The sequence below is a fragment of the Petromyzon marinus genome, chromosome 85 (genome assembly GCF_048934315.1).
Source record: "Petromyzon marinus isolate PM22_M1 ecotype Great Lakes invasive population chromosome 85, UKy_Petmar_22M1.pri1.0, whole genome shotgun sequence".
In the NCBI taxonomy this organism is placed as follows: Eukaryota; Metazoa; Chordata; class Hyperoartia; order Petromyzontiformes; family Petromyzontidae; genus Petromyzon; species Petromyzon marinus.
The window spans coordinates 5,855,899-5,880,206 of record NC_133750.1 but is presented as its reverse complement, the minus strand read 5'-3'; the positions used below and the strand labels follow the sequence as shown (position 1 = coordinate 5,880,206).

The 24,308-nt window shown below is 47.3% G+C and overlaps 2 protein-coding genes across 4 annotated transcripts in view; one reads left to right on the top strand and one right to left on the bottom strand.

Annotated features, from left to right (window-relative positions):
- The window catches only part of LOC142907920 (uncharacterized), a 145,547-nt gene that overhangs the window by 83,747 nt on the left and 37,492 nt on the right, over positions 1–24,308 (top strand). The gene's annotated exons all lie outside the window — the stretch shown is intronic.
- LOC116936938 (uncharacterized) overlaps positions 6,756–24,308 on the bottom strand; it is a 179,354-nt gene continuing 161,801 nt past the window's right edge. Inside the window, exon 4 of the mRNA XM_076057899.1 lies at positions 6,756–8,557. The gene's annotated coding sequence lies outside the window, so the exon portion shown is untranslated. The remainder of the gene's footprint in view (positions 8,558–24,308) is intronic.

Sequence of the window (24,308 nt, the reverse complement as noted above, 5' to 3'; positions counted from 1 at the left end):
ACACTTTCGTCATTTGGCCACATGGCCTCTCAGCTCTGAACCTTTTCCTACACCACATCAATTCCAGACATCCCGCCATCAAATTCACCATGGAAGTGGAGAAAGATGGCAAGCTACCATTCTTAGATGTTCTGTTTGAGAGGAGACCTGATGGCTCATTGGGGCATTCTGTCTACAGGAAACCCACCCACACAGATACCTACTTGAAACCTGATTCCCACCACCACCCAGCCCAAAAGAATTCTCTCATCAAAACTTTATACCATAGGGCTCATTGAATTTCGGACCAACACCACCTGATCAGTGAATTAAAACATGTACACCTGGCCCTCAAAAGGAATGGTTACTCTGACCGTACCATCCGCCAAGCTGTTTCTCCCTCCATACAGAAACAACCACTTGATACTCCGGTCAAAACCATCACACTACCATATATAGCAGGCGTTACTAAAAAGATTTCCAAAATTCTAAACAAACACAAGATCCAGGTCCGGTTCAATACAGTACACAAAATTCGTGATCTGATCCCATCCATGAAGGATGTCATTCCTGACTTACAGTACCCCGGGGTTTACAAATTGAGTTGTACCTGCGGTGATTGCTATATCGGGGAGACAAAGCGACATGTCTCTGACCGAATTCGCGAGCACAAATCAGATTTGAAACACGGCAAAACGAATTCTTCTGCCGTGGCTGATCACTGTTACAACGCTGTGGGTGATCACGATATAATTTTCTCCGATACCAAGGTTCTTTGCAAACCCACGGGTTTTTATCAGAGATTTGTTCACGAGGCAATTCAGATCTACAAACACAGACACAATTTCAACCGAGAAGATGGTTTCAAATTAAGCAACCATTGGAAAGATGTTCTAAATCGAACTAAACATTAAACTAATTTCAATGGTACAGTATATTTTTCAAGTAGTGGTACCCCAAACTTTCGCAGCTCTTATAAATTCCCTTTTCACACCATCAATAGGTAAACTCCCCCTCCCACCCCCCCCCCCCCGCGCCAAACGGCAAGTCCACCGGCACGTACACCACCTCTTTTCTAAAATCGGCCAATCAAATGCTAATTTTTATGCTAATTTATTTGTCAGGACACCTTGTTTGCTCGCACACAGGGTTGTGTTTCGCTAAATTCTCCTGTTTGATTTGTACTAGGTGCCTCGGTGAATGTGTATGCTCTGACTTTAACATAGCTATTTCTGTGACCAGTTACAAGCTAATCACTCAGCTATTTCAATGCTAAATTCTATGCTAATTCCTTTGTCAAGGGGTGCCTCTGCGGATGTGTATACTTTAACTTAGCTATTTCAATGCTAAATTCTATGCTAATTCCTTTGTCAAGGGGTGCTTTTGTGGATGTGTATGCTTTAACATAGCCATTTCTGTGACCAGTCACAAGCTAATCACTCAGCCATTTCAATGCTAAATTAAATGCCAATTCCTTTGTCAAGGCACCTTGTTTCTTCTCACACAGCTTAAAGGTCGTGATCTGAGCGTGGCTTTTTTCACTCCAGCGCTGTCCTCCAGACAGTCTCGTCCCTTCACCTGGTGAAGGCCGCTTGTGTTGTGGCCGAAACGTCATGATTTTTTTTGTTATTTTATTTTTTACCTACGTGACTTTACCCAATAGAACCAAAGAGTATTGATCCTTGCAGTCACGAAAGCTTTAAATCTAGAATTGATAACCTCTATGGGGAGGGCTTTCACCTATCTGTTAGAGCTTTTAACAGACAACGGGACAAGAAGTCACAGCTCATCGAGACGCTGACCTTCCTCAAAAGATGCCGCGATCACAAGGTAATACCCATCGCTTTCACACTCACTTCTGCTGCTGTATCTTCTCCGAATTCTAAACAGATTCTGCTTAAGGCCAGCCTATCTATAATCTCAGAGAGGATAAGGCTACTCCGATTTGAACTCGATACTTTAGACAGGACTCTCCTACAAGCTCATTTAATGTTAACACAAAAAATGTCACCTTCTGATTGGAATCACGTAGACAACATGACTGCTTCTTCTGCTGAGTCACTGTCAGTCAAATGTAAAGCTAACCTGATTTCTAAATTCAACCACCTATCAAAGAAGAACCCAGTTCCACATATAACAAAACTAGATGTTAACAAAATCGTCATTAATCAGAGTAGCACCCCGATTTCGGACAATCTGAAAACAGTACTGGCTAGGGGACTAAATTTAGCTGTCACCCCAAAACACATACCAGTAGATGATATCATCTCTCAGGTCGATGTAGCCCTCAAAGGCATAGGACACATCCAAGCAGACGTTGCGAGAGCTGAAATAGCCACTATTCTTAAGAATGCTAAGAAACCTATTAGTAACATCAGCAAAAATGAACACTCTGAACTCGCGAATTTAAAAAACAGAAGTGATATAGTCATCCTCTCAGCCGATAAAGGCAACGCTACTGTTATTATGGATAAAGATTCATACAACAACAAAATCCAGAATCTGCTCAACGATGGAAGTTACTCAAAAATAAAAAATGACCCTACTAATAGCCTAGCGATAAAAACCAACAAGATCATCACAAGTTCGACCTCCCTAATCGACCCCACTAAACGTCCCTCCCTATAACCTTCTGCTGCAAGACTCCCTAGATTCTATGGTCTTCCCAAGATTCATAAAGAAGGCACCCCACTTCGACCCATCGTATCCACGATTAACTCCCCTACCTATAGACTAGCCCGTTTTCTGTCAGATACCTTGCTGCCTTTCACTGGCAAGACCGCCTCAGCAGTACTTAACTCAGCCCAATTGGTCTCTATGGTCAAAGACGTTGTACTGTCCCCTGACGATATCCTTGTCAGCTTCGATGTGGTCTCTTTGTTCACCAAGGCCCCAGTACCTGATGCCATTAATATAATTGAAAATTTGGTCCAACATGGACTAGATCCCAACACACCTGCACTGGTTAGGCACTGCCTCAACAATACCTACTTTACTTGGAATGGCTCCTTCTACAAACAAAATGAGGGTACCCCCATGGGATCCCCCTTGTCACCAGTGATAGCCAATATTTTCATGGAGAAATTTGAATCAGATGCCATCCAGACTTCCACCCTCAGACCTTCCCTGTGGAAGAGATATGTGGATGACACTTTCGTCATTTGGCCACATGGCCTCTCAGCTCTGAACCTTTTCCTACACCACATCAATTCCAGACATCCCGCCATCAAATTCACCATGGAAGTGGAGAAAGATGGCAAGCTATCATTCTTAGATGTTCTGTTTGAGAGGAGACCTGATGGCTCATTGGGGCATTCTGTCTACAGGAAACCCACCCACACAGATACCTACTTGAAACCTGATTCCCACCACCACCCAGCCCAAAAGAATTCTCTCATCAAAACTTTATACCATAGGGCTCATTGAATTTCGGACCAACACCACCTGACCAGTGAATTAAAACACGTACACCTGGCCCTCAAAAGGAATGGTTACTCTGACCGTACCATCCGCCAAGCTGTTTCTCCCTCCATACAGAAACAACCACTTGATACTCCGGTCAAAACCATCACACTACCATATATAGCAGGCGTTACTAAAAAGATTTCCAAAATTCTAAACAAACACAAGATCCAGGTCCGGTTCAATACAGTACACAAAATTCGTGATCTGAACCCATCCGTGAAGGATGTCATTCCTGACTTACAGTACCCCGGGGTTAACAAATTGACTTGTACCTGCGGTGATTGCTATATCGGGGAGACAAAGCGACATGTCTCTGACCGAATTCGTGAGCACAAATCAGATTTGAAACACAGCAAAACGAATTCTTCTGCCATGGCTGATCACTGTTACAACGCTGTGGGTGATCACGATATAATTTTCTCCGATACCAAGGTTCTTTGCAAACCCACGGGTTTTTATCAGAGATTTGTTCACGAGGCAATTCAGATCTACAAACACAGACACAATTTCAACTGAGAAGATGGTTTCAAATTAAGCAACCATTGGAAAGATGTTCTAAATCGAACTAAACATTAAACTAATTTCAATGGTACAGTATATTTTTCAAGTAGTGGTACCCCAAACTTTCGCAGCTCTTATAAATTCCCTTTTCACACCATCAATAGGTAAACTCCCCCTCCCACCCCCCCCCCCCGCGCCAAACGGCAAGTCCACCGGCACGTACACCACCTCTTTTCTAAAATCGGCCAATCAAATGCTAATTTTTATGCTAATTTATTTGTCAGGACACCTTGTTTGCTCGCACACAGGGTTGTGTTTCGCTAAATTCTCCTGTTTGATTTGTACTAGGTGCCTCGGTGAATGTGTATGCTCTGACTTTAACATAGCTATTTCTGTGACCAGTTACAAGCTAATCACTCAGCTATTTCAATGCTAAATTCTATGCTAATTCCTTTGTCAAGGGGTGCCTCTGCGGATGTGTATACTTTAACTTAGCTATTTCAATGCTAAATTCTATGCTAATTCCTTTGTCAAGGGGTGCTTTTGCGGATGTGTATGCTTTAACATAGCCATTTCTGTGACCAGTCACAAGCTAATCACTCAGCCATTTCAATGCTAAATTAAATGCCAATTCCTTTGTCAAGGCACCTTGTTTCTTCTCACACAGCTTAAAGGTCGTGATCTGAGCGTGGCTTTTTTCACTCCAGCGCTGTCCTCCAGACAGTCTCGTCCCTTCACCTGGTGAAGGCCGCTTGTGTTGTGGCCGAAACGTCATGATTTTTTTTGTTATTTTATTTTTTACCTACGTGACTTTACCCAATAGAACCAAAGAGTATGGATCCTTGCAGTCACGAAAGCTTTAAATCTAGGACAGAGAGATGTTGAACTGAACAAACTTAACTCGCTCCATTGAAAGAGATTCCTCAATCTTTGCCCATCCCAGGAAGTCGTTCTTGTTTCTATTTATTTCATTGTGTGGTGTGTACGTGTAAGCAATGTGGGATATCAATGTGAACAGATATGAACAAGATCAGCAGACAAGACGTCTTTCAGACTCTTTTGTTCTTTCGGTAAAGTCACGTAGGTAGAAAAAAAATCACGTTTCGATCGCAACACGAGCAGTCGTCCTCAGGCGAAAACATCCATACATTGTCACGTGAGCTACGGCACGTGATAAAGATAAGGTGACCCCCCTCCCCCCCCCCCCCCCCGTGGCTCGCCCCGCTCAGCTGAGCATCGTTTTAATGCGGTGGGATCACGCGAAATTGATTTCTGTAAGACGAAGGTACTTTGAAAACCCACTGGCTATACTCCTTTATATAAGTGCACAACTTCATCTATCTGTGACGAACGCTGCACTTTGTCGTTTTCATGCAGGGGGCGCTGTAAACCTACTAGCCCCCTGCATGAACGACGGAGGCGCAGGGACAGATGCTCGATCACGTTGGAATCGATCTGCAGACGGCGGTCTTCTGGCACGGCCAGCTCTGTGTCGCCTCATCTCGATCCCGCGATCCCAACCAGGTGAAAGTCCGCATCGAACCAAACCCCCGGCAAGGCCATCTACTTAACGACGAGAGAAAATTCACACGAAATGTCGTTTTCAATTAAGCCTTCCAGATGTAAAATGATATAAGTAATTCAAAAAAATAATACAATTCAAAGTCGTTTCATTTTAAAACTTCAAAACTGAGCACCGGGAGCTTGAGTGAATGCGTCGTTCGTGGGCAATTTTTTTGGTGACTTTCCTGGCCCAAGGCCGTAAATGGTTGTGAGGGGCGCCGCAGGCGGTCAACCGATGGTTGTCAACATCCAGACGTTAATCGGCAAGGGGCATTTCTTGTCCTAGTTCGCCAACATATCAGACGTCATGCAAAATTCCAATGAGTGATGTTGTGGAGAATGCATCTACTCGATGTGCTCTGCCTTATAACCAAATACAAATCCGAACCAAAATCCATTTCAAATGTGCTCTTAAAATTACCTCCTTGCTATGAAGCAGATCAGCAGACACGACATCTTTCATTTCATTTTCGATTTAAGGATTCATCTTCTTTGGTTCTTTCGGTAAAGTCACGTAGAATGAGAATAAAATAATAAAATAAGACAAGGTCATTTTATTTATCGATCTCTCCACGAAAAAAAGGAATGTTTAACACAAACTATAACTAGCACAGCCTTCTGGGAGTGCATCATTGATTCAGTGCAAGCCACCTGTTGACCCTCATTGGTGCACAGCCTCTCAACAGCAGCTGGGTTTGCTTCAACCGATGGTTTCGAACATCCAGACGTTAATCAGCAAGGCGCATTTCTAGTCCTAGTTAGACAAAATCTACGTCAACACGTAATACAAAATTATAATCCGTGTTGTAGAGAATGTATCTCCTCTACGTGTAACTTTTAAGTGGTATGCCTTGTAATTGATGAATGATCCGAGTGTGCTCCCTGTTTCAAAGACAATGAGTTGCTGCAGAGGCAGATCCTTCCTGCAAACACAAAAATACCCTTTGACCTGTGTCACAAGCACAACGGGTCTCACCTGAGTTATCTGTACAGGTTACTTCCAAAACACACACTGTCCTAACATCACTTATTCAATGTTTGACCCTTATAGACAAAATGTTACATGTATGCACACAATCAGACAAGTATTCATTCTTAATTATTGACAGTCATTTAAAAAAAATTAATTACTGCACTGAAATATACTGCATCAGGTTACATCGCATTAACAAGCTATTTAAAATAATACGCACCGTCTGATTAACAGTGTATGTGTAGTGGGTTCTCACTCGACAGAGACAGCGAAGTGGAGGCAACACTATTTATTGTAACTGAGCACAGGGCAACGTATACAATACTTGAAGGGGTAATGGCCCCTTCACCCGTACTATTCTGGAATATACCCCAGGCTATCTGCCTATCCACCAGGTCCTCCGCTAAGGGCTCTAAGGGAAGCTACCTGACCTGGCCCAGCCAAGGCTCAGGTCCCGACCACCAGCCACACAGACCCGGCCCTTAGAAGGACATCGACTTTGAGGCTCTGGGGTCACACCGCTGGCTTGCGCTGCCCGGCCCTGAGAAGGACAGCGGGTCAGAGGAGTTCCAGGGTCTATCTAGCCGGTCTTCAGTCTTCAGCTGGGTCTTCGGACTTGGGCTCGCGAACACTGCCCCTATCTCTCTGGCTCCCCGTCTTTTATACCAATTCCCCACCGAGGGGCGGGGTTCTGAGGGATCACGGCACACCCCGCAGCCCCCACCCGTTGGGAGGGGCGCGGGGGATCTAAAGCCCACAGCCCCCTGCGGGTAAGCCAAGGGTGCTAGCTCTAACCGGTGTGCGTTTGTCCTGTAACACCACTACATATGTACAACATGCTATTGTCCACAAAGACTGGCCATTCTTACCCTGCAGGTTGAACCTAGGAATTGAGTGTTCAACTTCACATTCTTGTCATTAAAGGCCTGTGACAAAGGTGCATCTATTGGAGCGACATCGTCTCAAGCTGACACATCTACCGGGTTTCCATTTGGCTTTGTATTGTCTCGGAGGAAGTCCACCCATACCTCCACTTCCACAAACTGCTGGGAGTTGCCTCGCTCTGCCTCACAGTCAGAATTCTCCTCCTGCTTCACGTTGCATCCATCGAGGTGAAGGTCTGATTTTTGAGTTGAATCTTCATCTTCACATTTTACCTTCACTTCTTCGCTCTTCACCATCACTTCTTCACATTTCACCTTCACCTCTTCATATTTCACCTTGATACCTTTAAAAGTGTCCAAGCTGGGATTTTCTTCCAGTTCTTGTTTGATGAGGGATGGGCTCATTGCGGCACTTTGACTTTCACAAGCTGATTTCAGACTCCACTCCTTGTGGATCTTCTGATGCTTGTGTGTTCTCTGGTGTCTTTGAAGATGTGGTGACCGTGCAAACGCGATCCCGCACGGCGTGCACCTGAAGGGTTTCTCTCCCGTGTGTGTTCTCTGATGTGCTACAAGAGCAGATGAATGTGCCAACGCCTTCCCACACACACTGCACCTGAAGGGTTTCTCTCCCGTGTGTGTTCTCTGGTGTCTTTCAAGAGTAGATGACTGTGCAAACGCCTTCTCACACACACTGCACTTGAAGGGTTTCTCTCCCGTGTGTGTTTTCTGGTGTGCCACAAGAGCAGATGAATATGAAAATGCCTTCCCACACACACTGCAATTGAAGGGTTTCTCTCCCGTGTGTGTTCTCTGGTGTGCTACAAGATTAGATGAACGTGCAAATGCCTTCCCACACACACTGCACCTGAAGGGTTTCTCTCCCGTGTGTGTTCTCCGGTGTCCAACAAGAGTAGATGACTGTGCAAATGCCTTCCCACACACACTGCACTTGAAGGGTTTCTCTCCCGTGTGTGTTGTCTGGTGTTTAACAAGAGCAGATGATTGTGCAAACGTCTTCCCACACACACTACACTTGGAGGGTTTCTCTCCTGTGTGAGTTCTCTGTTGCTGTGTAAAATGTTCAGGACGATCCGTGCTGTATGCACACCGGTCGCATTGTTGCCTTTTTGCACCGAGCCGCGCCGAGTGCCTTTGCTCCATCAGACAAATTCTTCAGATGAGGCGACAGCTGCAGACAGAAAAAAAGAATATCCACACCATCTACACGTCAGTATCGATGCACAGAGAAATGCATATATACACAGTAACACATGACTTACATGTCTACAGTGGTACCCCGGAGATCGAACTTAATTCGTTCCAGAAGGCCATTCCAACACCGATTTGTTCAAATACCGAATTAATTTTCCCCATAAGAATGAATGTAAATGACATTAATTGGTTCCAGACACAATAAATCTCTCATTATAAAGCATTTTTACACGAAGTTCACAGTAATTACATGCATAGAATCATACAAAAAAAAACCAAGAAACACAATTAATAAATACATTGAATAAATGAAATAAATGAACATTGAACTTCACTTTGCCTGCAGTAAGGAGAGTTGATGGCTTGAGTGGAAGGTGGTGAGGAGGAGGAGGAGGTGGTAAAACCTTAGTCTGGGCAAGCGTCGTGCACGCTGCTCGCCATACGCGTCTCAGCCGTACAGGTTCTTTCAAGTCGCGATGGCCCATTCGACCTCCAAATTTCGTTCGGTTTCCGGGGCCAAAAAATGTTCGGAAATAAAGTTCGAACACCGATTTGTTCGAGTTCTGGTGCGTTCGATCTCCGAGGTTCTGCTGGATACTTATTCATATATTCATGATATAGTGGAAAAAGTGTCCCAAATTCATCACACGGGCTGTTATGGCACACAATGAGAGGGCAAATGGTCACAAACGTGCCTGGAAGCCCTCTATTCTTCAAAATGAACGTTAACCCAAAACTCCGAGCGCACAATTTCGGCAGTCTGGCTTCAAAATTAATATTTATGAAAGCTAAATTCAGCTGACATAGCAAAGGGTGTTAAAAATTAATATTATTTATGCATAAATGCATTAATTAATGTTCAATCACAACTTAGAGGTGTGAAGCCAGGCACAGATGTCCGAGATTGCTAGGATGAACAGTTCCGACTTCAGCTGCACGTGTGCTGTGATAACTTCCTGACTCCATTCTTACAAAGAGTTCCAGAGGAAAACAAAAATAAACTACTGTTTTGATCTCACCTCCGTGCTCAATAGAGTTAAATGACTTTACTGCAAATACAAACTTGACACTGTCACACACTCAGAGGCGGAGCCAGGATTTTCAGGTAGAGGGCGGCAACCCCTCCAGCAGTGAAAAATGATAGGAGTTGTTAGTAAGGAGTTAGTAACAACTCCTTACTAACAAGGACTTGTCCCTTGCTTTTTTTTCAACGCGTGTGATCGGCATCGCGCTCGCTGAAGGTGTTTGCCTTCAGGGAAGTCGTGTGCTGTATACGCAACTGCGCACAATTCTGTGAGTCGCTTGTAACTGCTTTGCCGTTACTGATTGCCAATTGTGGACTCGGACTGTTGTCCTCTCATAGAGTCCCTGGCACGTAATAATATGCCACACGGTGGCAGTGGGGGTCGCAAAATGCTGATTTATCTATATATATAAAAGGCAAAGTTGTGATTATGTGTCTGTTCGAAATGTTTAGCATACTTCCCGACATGCAACAAACTTAAAATTTGGCATGTGGGTAGTTTCCAAACTGTATACAAAGGAAAAAGTATAAAAATAGACTTTTGTATTTTGGGGGGGGGGGGTGGGGAAAATAACCATGAAGTGTGTGGCGTCAACCCGCAACACACCTGAGTTAAGCGCTCTGCAATGCTTACCCCTACCATATGGCTCTTCGCGCGCCGTACTTCTAGAGCTGTTAACAGCGTGCCGGGAGATTTTAGGTGACGCTTCGCTCCTGGCCGATGAAACCATTGGCTTCTCGGAGTTTCAACACATATCCGTGCGAAGAACGGGTAGAACTGCTATCTTGAATATAAAGCAGAAATGGCATCTGTTTGTGTGAAGCAGCAAAACTCCCCAAAGCTGAGCTCTGGCGTCATGAAATTTGCACAGCTTATGCTGTCTGGAATTTCTAAGTGAATGCGACTATTTTCAGCTTGCCACGTCATTCCCTTCCCGAGTTGCCAAAATCGACATTACATAAAAGTGGGTTATGGTTAAATTTCCTTCAGTGAAAAACATTCGATTTAGTTAAATTGATTTGTTTCAGCTTTTCCTTTCTTGCAAGCATATATTTTTTTCAGGTTTTTTCAGTTAAATATAAAGGAATATGAAATTAATCCAAGACAATAATCCAAGTCCCGGGCGAAGGCGGGTAGTGAAGCTAGTTACCAATAAACCCCAATGATCTGATCGAAATTAGGGATTTCGATCGGATCGTTGGGGGGGTATGTGCCACCCCACCCTCACTGGCTCCGCCACTGTCACACTGCATGGTTCACAGGTGGTGGTGTGTCCAGACCTACGCCTGGCCACCTTCACCTGCTCAGTATTAATGCTTTCTCACTCCATCAAGTAATTCATTGAGGATCAATCAACACAGCCGAGGCTGCCTGTCTCTCTCTCTCTCTACCGGTGGTCGAGTGGATTTCTTTCCCGATCCCCTGGTTTCCCCTCCACATGTAGAAACTGAACACCGCCACGCATCTAGAGTGAACACCACCACGCGTCTAGAGTGAACACCGCCACGCGTCTAGTGTGAACACCGCCACGCGTCTAGAGTGAACACCGCCACGCGTCTAGAGTGAACACCGCCATGCGTCTAGAGTGAACACCGCCATACGTCTAGAGTGAACACCGTCACGCATCTAGAGTGAACACCACCACGCTGTTGACAAGCCCCACCTTGTTGTTGTTGTTGTTGTGGGCAGGTCGCTTCTGAAAACAAGAGTGGTATAGCAGCTCAACGCGGGCGTGGCCTGGTAAAAAATGAAAAAAAAACTGTGTGAATATTTAAAATAAAACAAAGTTACAAAGTAGCGAACCAGGTGAAGAGAAATTAAAACTTAAGCAAAATACTCTTTGGTTCTTTCGGTAAAGTAACGGAGAAAGAAAATAATAATTAATTAATAATATACAACGTTTCGATTGCAACACAAGCAATCATGATCAGGTACAAATGAAAGAGGAAACAAACCTAGTAAACTTAGAAACGCAATGCAATACAACACAGAGAGTCGGCTAACATAACAGTCAACACCCCACCTGGTTGATTACGTTCTTCCAAAGATTGCTAAATTTGAGAGAGAAAACACAGACACGGAGACACAGACAGACACACAAGCGGAGAGAGATAACACAGAGAAACACAGAGAGACACACATAGACACACAGAGATATCAGAGACCCACAGAGAGACACACATAGACACACAGAGAGATAACACAGAGAGACCCACATAGGCACACAGAGAAACAACGCCGCTGTGTCGAGGCCTTAAATAGAGAGAGAGGGGGGCAGAGAGAGGGGTGGGTGTAGAGAAATTAACAAGTCAATGCAAGGCCGTAGCCATGGAGTCAACATTGTGGGGGACCAAATCTTCCAGGGGGTCTGGGGTCCCCCCCCAGAAAAATATCTAAATGTGAAAACTCATTTCCTGCCTGAAATATTTAAAAACTTCACTAACACATGGGATGGACTTTTTCTTTATGTTTTTACAACAATGTCTAATAGTTACATTTAGATTTAAAGCTTTCGTGACTGCAGTAATTCATATTCTTAGCTCTTTCGGTAAAGTCACGTTGAAGGGAAACAATAAAATAATAAAATCATATTTTAATCTCTGCCATTACATACGATAAAACAAGAAAAGGTAAAAAAGAAAAACACAGTTATGTAATACAATACACTATTAGACATTTATATTCTTAGCTCTTTCGGTAAAGTCACGCTGAAGGGAAACAATAAAATAATAAAATATATATTTCATTATTAGACATTTATAAAATAATAAAATATATAAATTTATTTTACTGTTTGTATATATTATTATTAGACATTTATAAAATAGTAAAATATATATTTAAATATTATTATTTTTTATTTTATTGTTTCCCTTCAACGTGACTTTACCGAAAGAGCTAAGAATATAAATGTCTAATAGTGTATTGTATTACATAATTGTGTTTTTCTTTTTTACCTTTTCATGTTTAATAGTATGTAATGGCAGAGATTAGGGATTCATAAAGTACAACTATAACCACAATCATATAAACATAAATCTATGCATTGTTATATGAAGACAAGTCCAGATTTTGTGGCCAATGTTTAGCAAATTGTAGTTTTTATTAACATAGCATCACAATTATTATTTTACAAAATATTCTAATAGAAATATATTGGGGGGGGGACATTTTGAGCATATTTGATTATTGGGGGGGATGTGTCCCCCCCCCAATATATATATAATAATTATTAGAATATATTATCATATATTAGAATTATTATAATATATAATATAATAATTATGATATTATAACTACGGCCTTGTGTCAATGAGAGATTTGGAGGTTTGGTGACTGCAGGAAATAAAAGCGTAACAACATGAGGACACACAGAGAGAGAAAGCACACTTAATCAAGCAAACTGAGTAAAATTTGGAAATGTAATGCAATGCAACACAGTTGGTCAACACACAACGCATAGCCTGGTTGATGTTATATTGATTACATTGATCACATTGATTATATTGGTAAAAAGACAAAAATAAAAATTGGTTTTCTGTATCGACACAAGCACTGCTTCTCCCCCCAATGTTCCGTTTGGAATTGATAAAAGCTACCATACTGCCTCAACTTGACTACTGTGACATCGTGTATAAATCAGCCCCAAGTACTGTACTGAACAAGCTTGATTGCATCTATCACTCGGCCTTAAGATTTGCATTGAACTGCCCATATAGGACTCACCACTGTGATCTCTACATTGGGTCAAACTTAACATCTCTTAATGTTCGACGGCTTGTGCACCAGATCTTATTTATTCACGATGTACTTACAAAAAAATCCGCAGACTACCTGCTGGATCTCCTCTCTGTTTCAAAGAACAAATTTGACCTCAGGTCTTCGCTCATCTACCAGCTTCACATTCCCTATTGCCGTACAAAAACTGGAGGAAGGGCCTTTGCTATTGATGCCCCCAGGGTCTGGAATGCTATTGCCAATAAACTGCAACTTGAATCACTACCTATGAGATCTTCACTCAATATTGTTCTAGAGGAGTTGTACACCCCAAGCTGCCACTGCTATTCATTGGCGAAATATTAAATAAAATGTTTCGCTCCAGATGACGCTGCAAAGTATCTGTATTTTGATTTAGCGTGCTGATCTTAAAGTGGCATTTAAAAATTTGATACTCCGACTGATGCTTCTGTTGTTGTGGAGTAACTCATGCAGCCAGCTATGGCTCTGGATTTTGGTGTTACATGTTATTTATGTAGTTTATTGTAAAAATTCGGTCACAGTCCTTGTGATCACTGTTACGTTGCAATTATGGCTTTATTTTTTGTTGATTTGGAAAACGTTTTTTGGTTTGGACATGTTTGTTTTGTTGTAGTACGGAGTTAGACTGATGGCCTTAATCTAAGTTGTCTTGTGGTTGTTGTTGTTATTTGACTTGCATCCCACTGGGATTTTTGCACACAGCGTTGATGTACGGTGCTTTTTTCAGGAATATTTTTGCTTCTAGATTTAAAGCTTTCGTTTACTACTAGGATCCATACTCTTTGGTTATATTGGGTAAAGTCACGTAGGTGAAAATAAAATAACAAAAAATCACGACGTTTCGGCCACAACACAAGCGGCCTTCATCAGGTGAAGGGACGAGACTGTCTGGAGGACAGCGCTGGAGTGGGAGAAGCCACGCTTAGATCACGACGATCACACAGCTTAAAGGTCGTGATCTAAGCGTGGCTTCTCCCACTCCAGCGCTGTCCTCCAGACAGTCTCGTCCCTTCACCTGATGAAGGCCGCTTGTGTTGTGGCCGAAACGTCGTGATTTTTTGTTGTTTTATTTTCACCTACGTGACTTTACCCAATAGAACCAAAGAATATTTTTGCTGGGTTTTTTTTCCATGGATGTTCTGTTTGCACAGTCACATAGTCACTTTAAGATGTCTTTCTTGTTCGTATTTTTTGTTGTTGTTGTGGTTGCACCCGATTCAAGAGCAGAATGGCTCACAGGGCTATACCAAAATAAACTGAAACTGATGACTTTCTTCCAAAGATTGCTAAATTAAGCAAGAGAATTGAAGCAAACGCGATCAGGCGAGGGCAGGAGGCAAGGCCCCGCGTTGTAAAATTCCAACCTGGACATCGCTTCCATGCTCGCTGCTATACTCAGTTGACATCCCTACGAGAGAGAGCGAGGCTCTACCTCGGTAAACAACAACAACCACCACAACAACCACCACAACGACCACCACAACAACCACCACCACCACAACCACCACCACAACAACCACCACAACCGCGATGAGAATTTCTCACCTCGGATTTCAATGCACGGCGGAGAGGCAACTTCCTGTTACCTCGCGACGTCACGCGATAGCAGGTGACATGACGTCACTTGCGGGCTACAAGACACTGCCCTCCTCTTAACGTGAATAAATTATGCTAATGAACCAGGCCCATACGTGGAGGGGTGGGGAGTGGGTGCTGAACCCGTCGCAATAAACTCGCGACGGCTTTCACGAACACATTATGTTAATGAGCAGCCAGTCACCGGGCGTGGCTTTGCCCATATAAGGATTGGCACTGGAACAGTTATCGCTGAGCGGTGACGTCAGAGAGCAGGGTCAGAGTTCAAGTTTGTTGACAGAAGGGGAGCGGCAGTGACGTGGTGAGCGCTGCGCTCCGCACCCGACCAGCCGAGTTCCATTCCCGCTCGTGGCCAACACCGCCAGTGACGATTTTCTGAACCGGTCCTGAGCCTCCCCTACGTCGACTCGGCCTCAAACGAGTACCCGGTGCGGTGTGTGAACATCGCCACTAGGGAGACAAAGGCGGCCGGGCGTGGTGCTGGCCACCCACCCCCTCGTGTGCCGTCCCACCCTTAATAGGTGCTCGCTAACACCACTTGCCCCTACAGTCTGTTAAGGCTATACAGGGCATTAGGTGCTCACTAACAGCACTTGCCATGACATTCTGTGCAGGCTATACGGGGGATCTTTGTCTTTGTGTTGGGAGCAAGTTTCAGTGGCGTGTAGCCGTGGGAGCTGCTGAGTCTTTGACTCCGTCTGTGTTGTGTACAGTCCTAGCTGTACTACTACCCGGCTTCGCCCGGGACTCGGATTCACCACGCCCGGCCGCCTTTGTCTCCCCAATGGCGATGTTCACACACCACACCAGTTACGCGTTTGACGCTGAGGCTGAGTCGAGCTAGGGGAGGCCCAGGACCGGTTCAAATAATCGTCACCGGTGGTGGTGGTGATGGTGGTGGTGATGGTGGCCGTGAGCGGGAATCGAACTCGGGTCGCCGGGTTCGTAGCGCGGCGTAGCGCTAACCGCTACGTAGCCCCCCATCCCCCCACACAGACAGACAGGATAAAGACAAAATCCCCCGTGTAGCCTGTTGGGGCAAGTGCTGTTAGCGAGCAGCACCTATGAAGGCCGGCACGGCACACGAGGGGGTGGGTGGCCAGCACCACGCCCGGGCTGCCTTTGTCTCCCAAGTGGCGATGTTCAGACACCGCACCAGTTAATTGTTTGATGCTGAGTCGACCTAGGGGAGGCCCAGGACCGGTAAAAAAAATAATCGACACCGGTGGTGGTGGTGGTGATGGTGGCCGTGGGCGGGAATCGAACTCGGGTCGCCGGGTTCGTAGCGCGGCGTAGCGCTAACCCGCTACACCACGGCGCGTGACGCTTCCACGTGCGAGTGTCACGTGGACAGATTTGACGTCACAGTTCACTTGACGTGCAAAAAATAAATGCATTATTGAGCCACCCCCCTCCCCCCCTAAAAAAAAAACCCGAAAGTGTCTTTTTATAATGTTTGCATGGTGTACAGTCTGGAAAGTATCCACACGGCAAATTTCAAGTTTGTTGCATGTCAGGAAGTACGCTAACACATTTTGAACAGACGCACACAATCACAACTTTTATATATATGGAGATATAGGCATTTTTCCCCAAAAAATTTATATATTAATAATTCTGCCAATATATTTGTAATAATAAATCGGGGTAAAACATTTTTAACAGCCACACCTTCACCCCTCACCCCGCTGCCCTCACAAGCCAGACAAGAAGGCAGCTGGAGTGGGGGGGACATAAAACGCAGACACAGAACGGCAAAGGGGACGTTACAACCGGCGTGGTTTTTACTTCTGTAGTAGTAGTTCGATTTCACTCGGACAACTTTCGTCGTTCTTCGAACACCCGCTTTGATTTACAACTCTCAGCATGTCCTCGGTATTCCACAGTATCCCTGTCGACACGGCTCGCTCGCCATGCTTCACGCGACTCGCTCGCCACCTTTGTCTCTCCACTGCCCCGCGATTGCTGCGCTGACTCCGCCGCTAAACTTCTTCGTCTCCGCTCTCCGCTATCACCGTCACTATGCTCTCTCCACTGCTAACTACTTTGTCCCTATATTCATATTCTTAGTTCTTTCGGTAAATTCACGTTGAAGGGAAACAACAAAATAATAAAATATATATGTGTTGTTTCCCTTCAACGTGACTTTACCGAAAGAACTAAGAATATGAATTACTGCAGTCACGAAAGCTTTAAATCAAAATTTACTTTGTCTCTGTTCACCGCTATGACCGTCACTACGCTCTCTCCACTGCTAACTACTTTGTCACCGCTATCACCGTCACTACGCTCTCTCCACTGCTAACTACTTTGTCCCCGCTATCACCGTCACTACGCTCTCTCCACTGCTAACTACTTTGTCTCCGTTATCATCGTCACTACGCTCTCTCCACTGCTAACTACTTTGTCTCCCGCTATCACCGTCACTACGCTCTCTCCACTGCTAACTACTTTGTCCCCGCTCTCACCGTCACTACGCTCTCTCCACTGCTAACTACTTTGTCTCCGCTATCACCGTCACTGTGCTCTCTCCACTGCTAACTACTTTGTCTCCACTCTCATCGTCACTATGCTCTCTCCACTGCTAACTACTTTGTCTCTCCGCTATCACCGTCACTACGCTCTCTCCACTGCTAACTACTTTGTCTCCGCTCTCACCGTCACTGTGCTCTCTCCACTGCTAACTACTTTGTCCCCGCTCTCATCGTCACTGTGCTCTCTCCACTGCTAACTGCTTTATCTCCGCTCTCCGCTATCACCGTCACTATGCTCTCTCCACTGCTAACTACTTTGTCTCTCCGCTATCACCGTCACTACGCTCTCTCCACTGCTAACTACTTTGTCTCTGTTCACCGCTATCACCGTCACTATGCTCTCTCCACTGCTAACTACTTTGTCCCCGCTATCCCCGTCACTATGCTCTCTCCACTGCTAACTACTTTGTCCCCGCTATCACCGTCACTATGCTCTCTCCACTGCTAACTACTTTGTCTCCGCTCTCACCGTCACTACGCTCTCTCCACTGCTAACTACTTTGTCTCCGCTCTCATCGTCACTGTGCTCTCTCCACTGCTAACTACTTTGTCTCCGCTATCACCGTCACTACGCTCTCTCCACTGCTAACTGCTTTGTCTCTGTTCACCGCTATCATCGTCACTGTGCTCTCTCCACTGCTAACTACTTTGTCTCTGTTCACCGCTCTCACCGTCACTATGCTCTCTCCACTGCTAACTGCTTTGTCTCCGCTCTCCACTATCACCGTCACTATGCTCTCTCCACTGCTAACTACTTTGTCCCTATATTCATATTCTTAGTTCTTTCGGTAAAGTCACGTTGAAGGGAAACAACAAAATAATAAAATATATATGTTGTTTCCCTTCAACGTGACTTTACCGAAAGAACTAAGAATATGAATTACTGCAGTCACGAAAGCTTTAAATCAAAATTTACTTTGTCTCTGTTCACCGCTATCACCGTCACTATGCTCTCTCCACTGCTAACTGCTCCGTCTCTGTTCAGCTCCGCTATCGCTACGCTCTCTCCACTGCTGGCTGCTTCTCTTCGTCAGCTCCGCTATCGCTACGCTGTTTCCAAGCTCCGTCTCCAACTCTGTCTCTCCAACTCTGTCCCTTCAACTCTGTCTCCAAGCTCTCCACACTTCACATCCCCGCTGCTGACTCCAAGTTCTCCAACTTCTACCACCTCGCTCCAATTCCCGACTCCCCAATTTATCCCCGCTCTCATTCCTCCCCAATTAATTAGTCCGTGCCCCAACGACGCTCTGCGTCGTTCGCACCTGTTTCTCACCCAGACCTTTAGGCGCCACTCTAGCCTTGACAACAGCTCCAGCCAATCACAGCCGTCCTTGACTCTCCCAGCCTAATTGCCCTAACATAACCTGCACTGTATTTGCCTTCGCTACAGGCTGACCCAACATAACCCGTACTGTCTTTGTTACCATGTAATCACGCTGTTTGAACTACGCACCTTCCTACTCCACGACATCACCCCCCCCCCCCCCCCCCCCGTGATGAAAAAATCTAGCCGCCCCGGCTACGACAACACTCCGACCTCTGGGAAGTGGAGTACCTAGGACATAACAATGAACAACAACATAACAACTTTGTACAAGAACCGCGACACGTAGAGTCAATGAAAGATCCGTCCTCGGAAGCGAGTTCCAGCTGGCGGCCCATTTCCCCTAAACGGAACACCGTGGGGCAAGGGCGGGCCACGCCCCTCCGTTAAGTGAGGGCTGCGTCTGGTCCTCGACGCACACCCGTCCCTGTCCCAGCGACCATCTGCCGGCAGAGACCGTCCCTCGTCCCTGCGCGGGCCGGGCAGTATCTCGAGGTTGCGGCCGGTCAACCAGTGTCCGGCCATTAAACCTGCCAGAACCCCCACCCTCGTCGAGTCAATAGGGATGGTCCTGCAGGCACACGGGAGGCAGATTTCTGAGGCGCGTACACATGCGACCACCTCACAGGCTCGTCGGACACATCCAATACAGGCCGCTCTGGGATGGGAGATGATGCGTCATGCGGCAATACCAATTTCTTAAGGCGCGACGGGTGAACATACCATATCCGACGACCGAATCGAATCTGTACACTTTGGTCCCGGAGAACCTCAACGACCTCAACGGGCCCCTGCCAGGGCCGATGGAACTTTGGAGACGTTCCCACCGGTACCATGGGGCAATGTAACCATGCTTTGTCCCCAACACACCACGGCTCTCGAGGCCGCTGCGTGCCATGCAAACGTTCGTTGGCGGCTTGTTGTCACGCCGTGTTACCCAACGAGGCCTCCCGAGCCTCTCTCAGATGGTCCAATGCCACCTGCATAGGAGCAGGCACCGTCGATGACTTTCCTTGTGTTCGCTCACCCAATTTGACCAAGGCCGGTGCTTCTGGCTCGCGCCCATAGATCAAATAAAACGGCGAGTACCCCGTCGAGGCATGCGGGGCCAGTCTATAAGTGGCCAGAGTCGCCGCAACATGCAGGTCCCAATCATCCTGTGAAGCATTAACCTGGTGGCAAAGCATAGACGTCAGCGTCCTATGCAGGCGTTCGACCATCCCGTCGGTTTGCAGGTGTTACGGGGACGTTCGAATCTTTTTGGTCCCCAACGAATCACACACCTCCTTAAGCAATCGTGACGAAAAATTTCTGCCTTGATCAGCGAGCAAGTGCTCCGGGGCGCCCTTATCAAAAACATATCCCTGCAAGAAAGCCTCTGCGATCGACCCCGCAGATTGGTCCACCAGTGGCCATGCCATAGGCCAGCGAGTAAGGTACTCCACCCCGACGAGCAGGTACTTATGCCCCCGGGGGGTGACGGGAAACGGACCCAATATATCCAGGGCGACAATTTAGTTGACACGCAAAACCCGTATCGATTGCAACGGTACACGATAGGGTCGCGCCGGCGCCTGCCGCCGCGCGCATTCATGGCATGCTTTTACAACTCGCTGAACATCGTTATACATCCCCGGCCAGTAGAATTCTTTCCCCAAGGTCAGCGCGGTCTTTTTCTCCCCTAAATGCATCAATTTGGCATGGGTATCACTAATGAGCTTCCCGCGCAACACAATCGCAACAACAATAAAGAACTTTTGTGCTTCAACATCCCAGCGAACGAGGAGACCATCGACGAGTTTTAGAAAGGGGGCGATCTTCCGATCCCCTTGAGCGAGAGGCACGAAGCCGCATCCTGGTCAGGGAGGAGTCATCCACCTGTGAGCGTTTCCACTGACCCAACGTCAACCCCAACAACCCCGATCCCACAGCGGGAATCGCTTCCGGCCGAATTTAATCTGCTGCAGCGACCATTGCCGGAACGCCCTGCAGCGGCGGACCGCAACGCAGCGAGCCCTCCGCACACTGACATGAGCCAGTCGGTCGCGGCAATCTCGACAAGGCGTCAGCGTTGACATGACGCGTCCCCTTCCTATGCTGGATCGTGAAAGAGTACTCCTGCAGGGTCTCGAGCCAACGGGCCATCTGAACCGACGGCTGGTCAACTCGCAACGAGTACCGTAGTGCCGCGTGATCAGTGCGGATCAAAAAATATCTGCCGTACAAATACGGTCGGTACAGTCGAACAAAGTGCACGATGGCCAGAAACTCCCCGCGCGTTACACAATACTTCTGTTCAGCCGGAGACAACACCCGGCTGCCATATGCCACAACTTTTTCAACACCATCCACCATGTGCGACAAAACCGCGCCTATGCCCGTATCACTGGCATCCGTGTCAAGAATAAAGGTTTTCGTATAATCAGGGTATCCAAGCGGCGGTGCGTCCGCCAACGCGGCCCGCAGCGCCTCGAACGATCGTTGTTCTACGTCTCCCCACTGAAATTTCATACCCTTACCGGTGAGCGTGTGCAACGGCCTCGCAATCGTGGCAAAGTCCTTAACAAATCGTCGGTAATACGATGCGAAGCCCACGAAGCTACGCACCTCCACTACCGTTTTCGGTACCGGCCATGTTCGCACACAACTTCGTCTTCTCTGGATCGGTGGCCACCCCAGACGCGCTAACGTGCCCCAAATATTTAACAGACGTCCTTAACAAATGGCACTTTTGGGGTTTAAATTTCAAACCAGCGCGCCGCACTCGGCCAAAAACGGCACGCAACCGTTGCAAATCTTCGTCAAAATCCTTACTGAAAACAATGATGTCGTCCAGATATATTAAACACGACTCCCACTGCAGTCCTGACAACACAAGTTCCATTAATCGTTGGAAGGTGGCCAGCGTGGAGTGGAGCCCCATCGGGAGTACATTGAATTGGAACAACCCTTGTGGTGTTCGAAAAGCGGTCTTGGGTTTAAACTCCTCATTCAGGGGCAATTGCCAAAAGCCTGACAACAGATCGAGGGTCGAAAAAATGTTTGCGCCGGACAGGGCGTCTAGCGAATCATCAATACGTGGGAGCAGATATGCTTCCGCAACAGAAACCTTATTTAGTTTCCGGTAGTCAACACAAAATCGCATGGCCCCGTCGCGCTTTTTATCGAGTACAATAGGAGCTCCCCACGGGCTGGACGAAGGAGAAATGATCTCCTGTTCTGACATCTCATTAACGGCTCACCGAATACATTCTTTCTCCAGCGGACTCACACGATGGGTATTCAATCTGATTGAGGGTGCATTCCCAGTGTCAATGTGATGCCGCAACAATGACGTACGACCCACGTCATATTTACCTGAACTGAACACATCTTTGAATTCCATGAGCAACCCATGGAGACGCGACCGCTGCACAGGCGTTAGTTCGGGGTTTTGCATATAAAGATCTCGCAACCAGTCCGGATCCTGTCCGTCATCCAACAACATCTCACTCTGTCCCGTTGCCAATGTTAGCATGCGCTAACATTGTACCCTCCTGAATGACGACCGGTTCGTGTCCCGCGTTTACAATTTGTATGAAAGGGTCGCAATTTGCCGGTACAATAGTCAAAGCCCCTACCAAAGTGGGCATCCGTGATACAGCATTTGAGGGCGTCAGCAATGTACCCTCCTGTTGCTCGTCGAAAGGCAACTGTTTTTTAAAGCGCAGCGGCACAAGCATCTGCGTGGCAGGCGGAACGCGAACGGTGCGGCTCACCACGGCCTGCACCACGGCGTTCGCAACCGCGAACTTAGAAGGCATTCCCAAAATTTTTTGACATTTTCCCGATGGCAATTCCAAACACCCCTTCTCTATTGAAATTTTAAAGCGGCATCCTTTGCAAAAAATCCATTCCCAACAAACACGGTACCGCCAAGGCCGTGGAAACCAAAACATTCCCCGTAACGCTCACTTCCCCAATTTGAATCGTCGCGACCATACAACCCATAATACCGAGGCTGCCACCATTTGCTGCTATGCACGGCCCGTCAACCGGTTCTAGGGCCTGGGGCGAAGTTGGCAATGAGCAAAAAGTTTGTCACGAGATAAGGGTCACAGAACCCCCTGTATCAACAATAACCCTGACCATCACCCCTTGAATAAGTGCCATCACATCCGACGACCCCGGCGCAGCTCCCAAAACATGATGCACCAACGCGCCCTACACGTCCTCACCGTGCGCAACATACAAATGAGATGTGAATGGGTGAGATGACGCAGATGGGTGATGTGGAAAGAGCGACCGTGTATTGAATGTATCGCGACTCACCCGGAATCCTCGGTCCTGGGGGAATCCTCGGTTGTAGCCGGTCGGCGCCCTTGGAAGGCCGCCCCTGCGCCGCCAGCAGTCGCGGGCGAGATGTCCTCTCCGTCCCCACTCGTGGCACGTCCGCTGCGTGCCACCTCCATACACCGTGGGGCGATGCAGCGTGCCCGCGGGTGGCACCCCGGCCACCGCTGCAATCGGCGGCGCCTCGTTCACTGCCACTGCGCTCCCGGACGCGGCAGCGGCTGCACACCCACCACCGCTGGCTCGTCGGGGAGGTCCAGGTTGACTTGGATGTTCCTGGCGATCTGTAGAGACGACATGTCGTCGTCGTTGTTGCTGTCAGGAAGCGAAAGGCCGACTCGTAGCTCCTTCGCCAACTGCAAAAGCTTCTCCTGCAGCAAGGAATCCAGGGCCTCCTGGTCCATCGCCGGGTATGCTACTTGAGCGAGGGCCAACAGCGCGCTGCGGAACGCAAGAGGGGATTCCGTGCCCTCCCGCTTCCTTTGCTGGAATCTACGTTTGGCGACTGACCGCGGCTCGTACACCTTTTTCATTGCCGTGAATGCCCCGTCCAGCGTTGACCTGACGGCGGCAGGGAATCCATTAAATGTCGCCAAAGAATCATCATCGAGGGCCGTCGGCAGTGCCCACAGCGCGGCACCCTCAGTCCACTCCAGAGATTGATAAGCCGCTCGGAACCATCGTGTAAACGCCGTCCAATCACCAACTTTGGCCTCGAACCGCTGCACGTGAAGTCGCCGTGCTGTTCCCGACGGCGACGCTTCATCGTCGTCGGATTTCTCCAATCGCTCCGACCCCGCGGCAACATCTGCTGGTCGACTTGACACCGTCGGTTGTACCTGGTCCGATGCCACAAAGCGGTTAAACGCCTCCGTCAATGTCGCCATCCTGGCCTCCCACTGGGCCATGAGGACTCGCGAATCGCCCGACGGTCCCGGGGTCTCGGCCCCGCTCGAACCGCCGTCTCGTTCTGCAGACTCTCGTCCGGAGGAGCATCGGCCACTTGGCCGGACACGGGCAGCACGTCCTCGTCGTTGCTGTCGTCGGACGAGTCCACCGGCACGTTCTTCTTCTTGGCCACCTTCTTTGACATCTCGGCGTGGTTCTTAGTCACTCTGACACCAAATGTAGTGTTCGATTTCACTCGGACAACTTTTG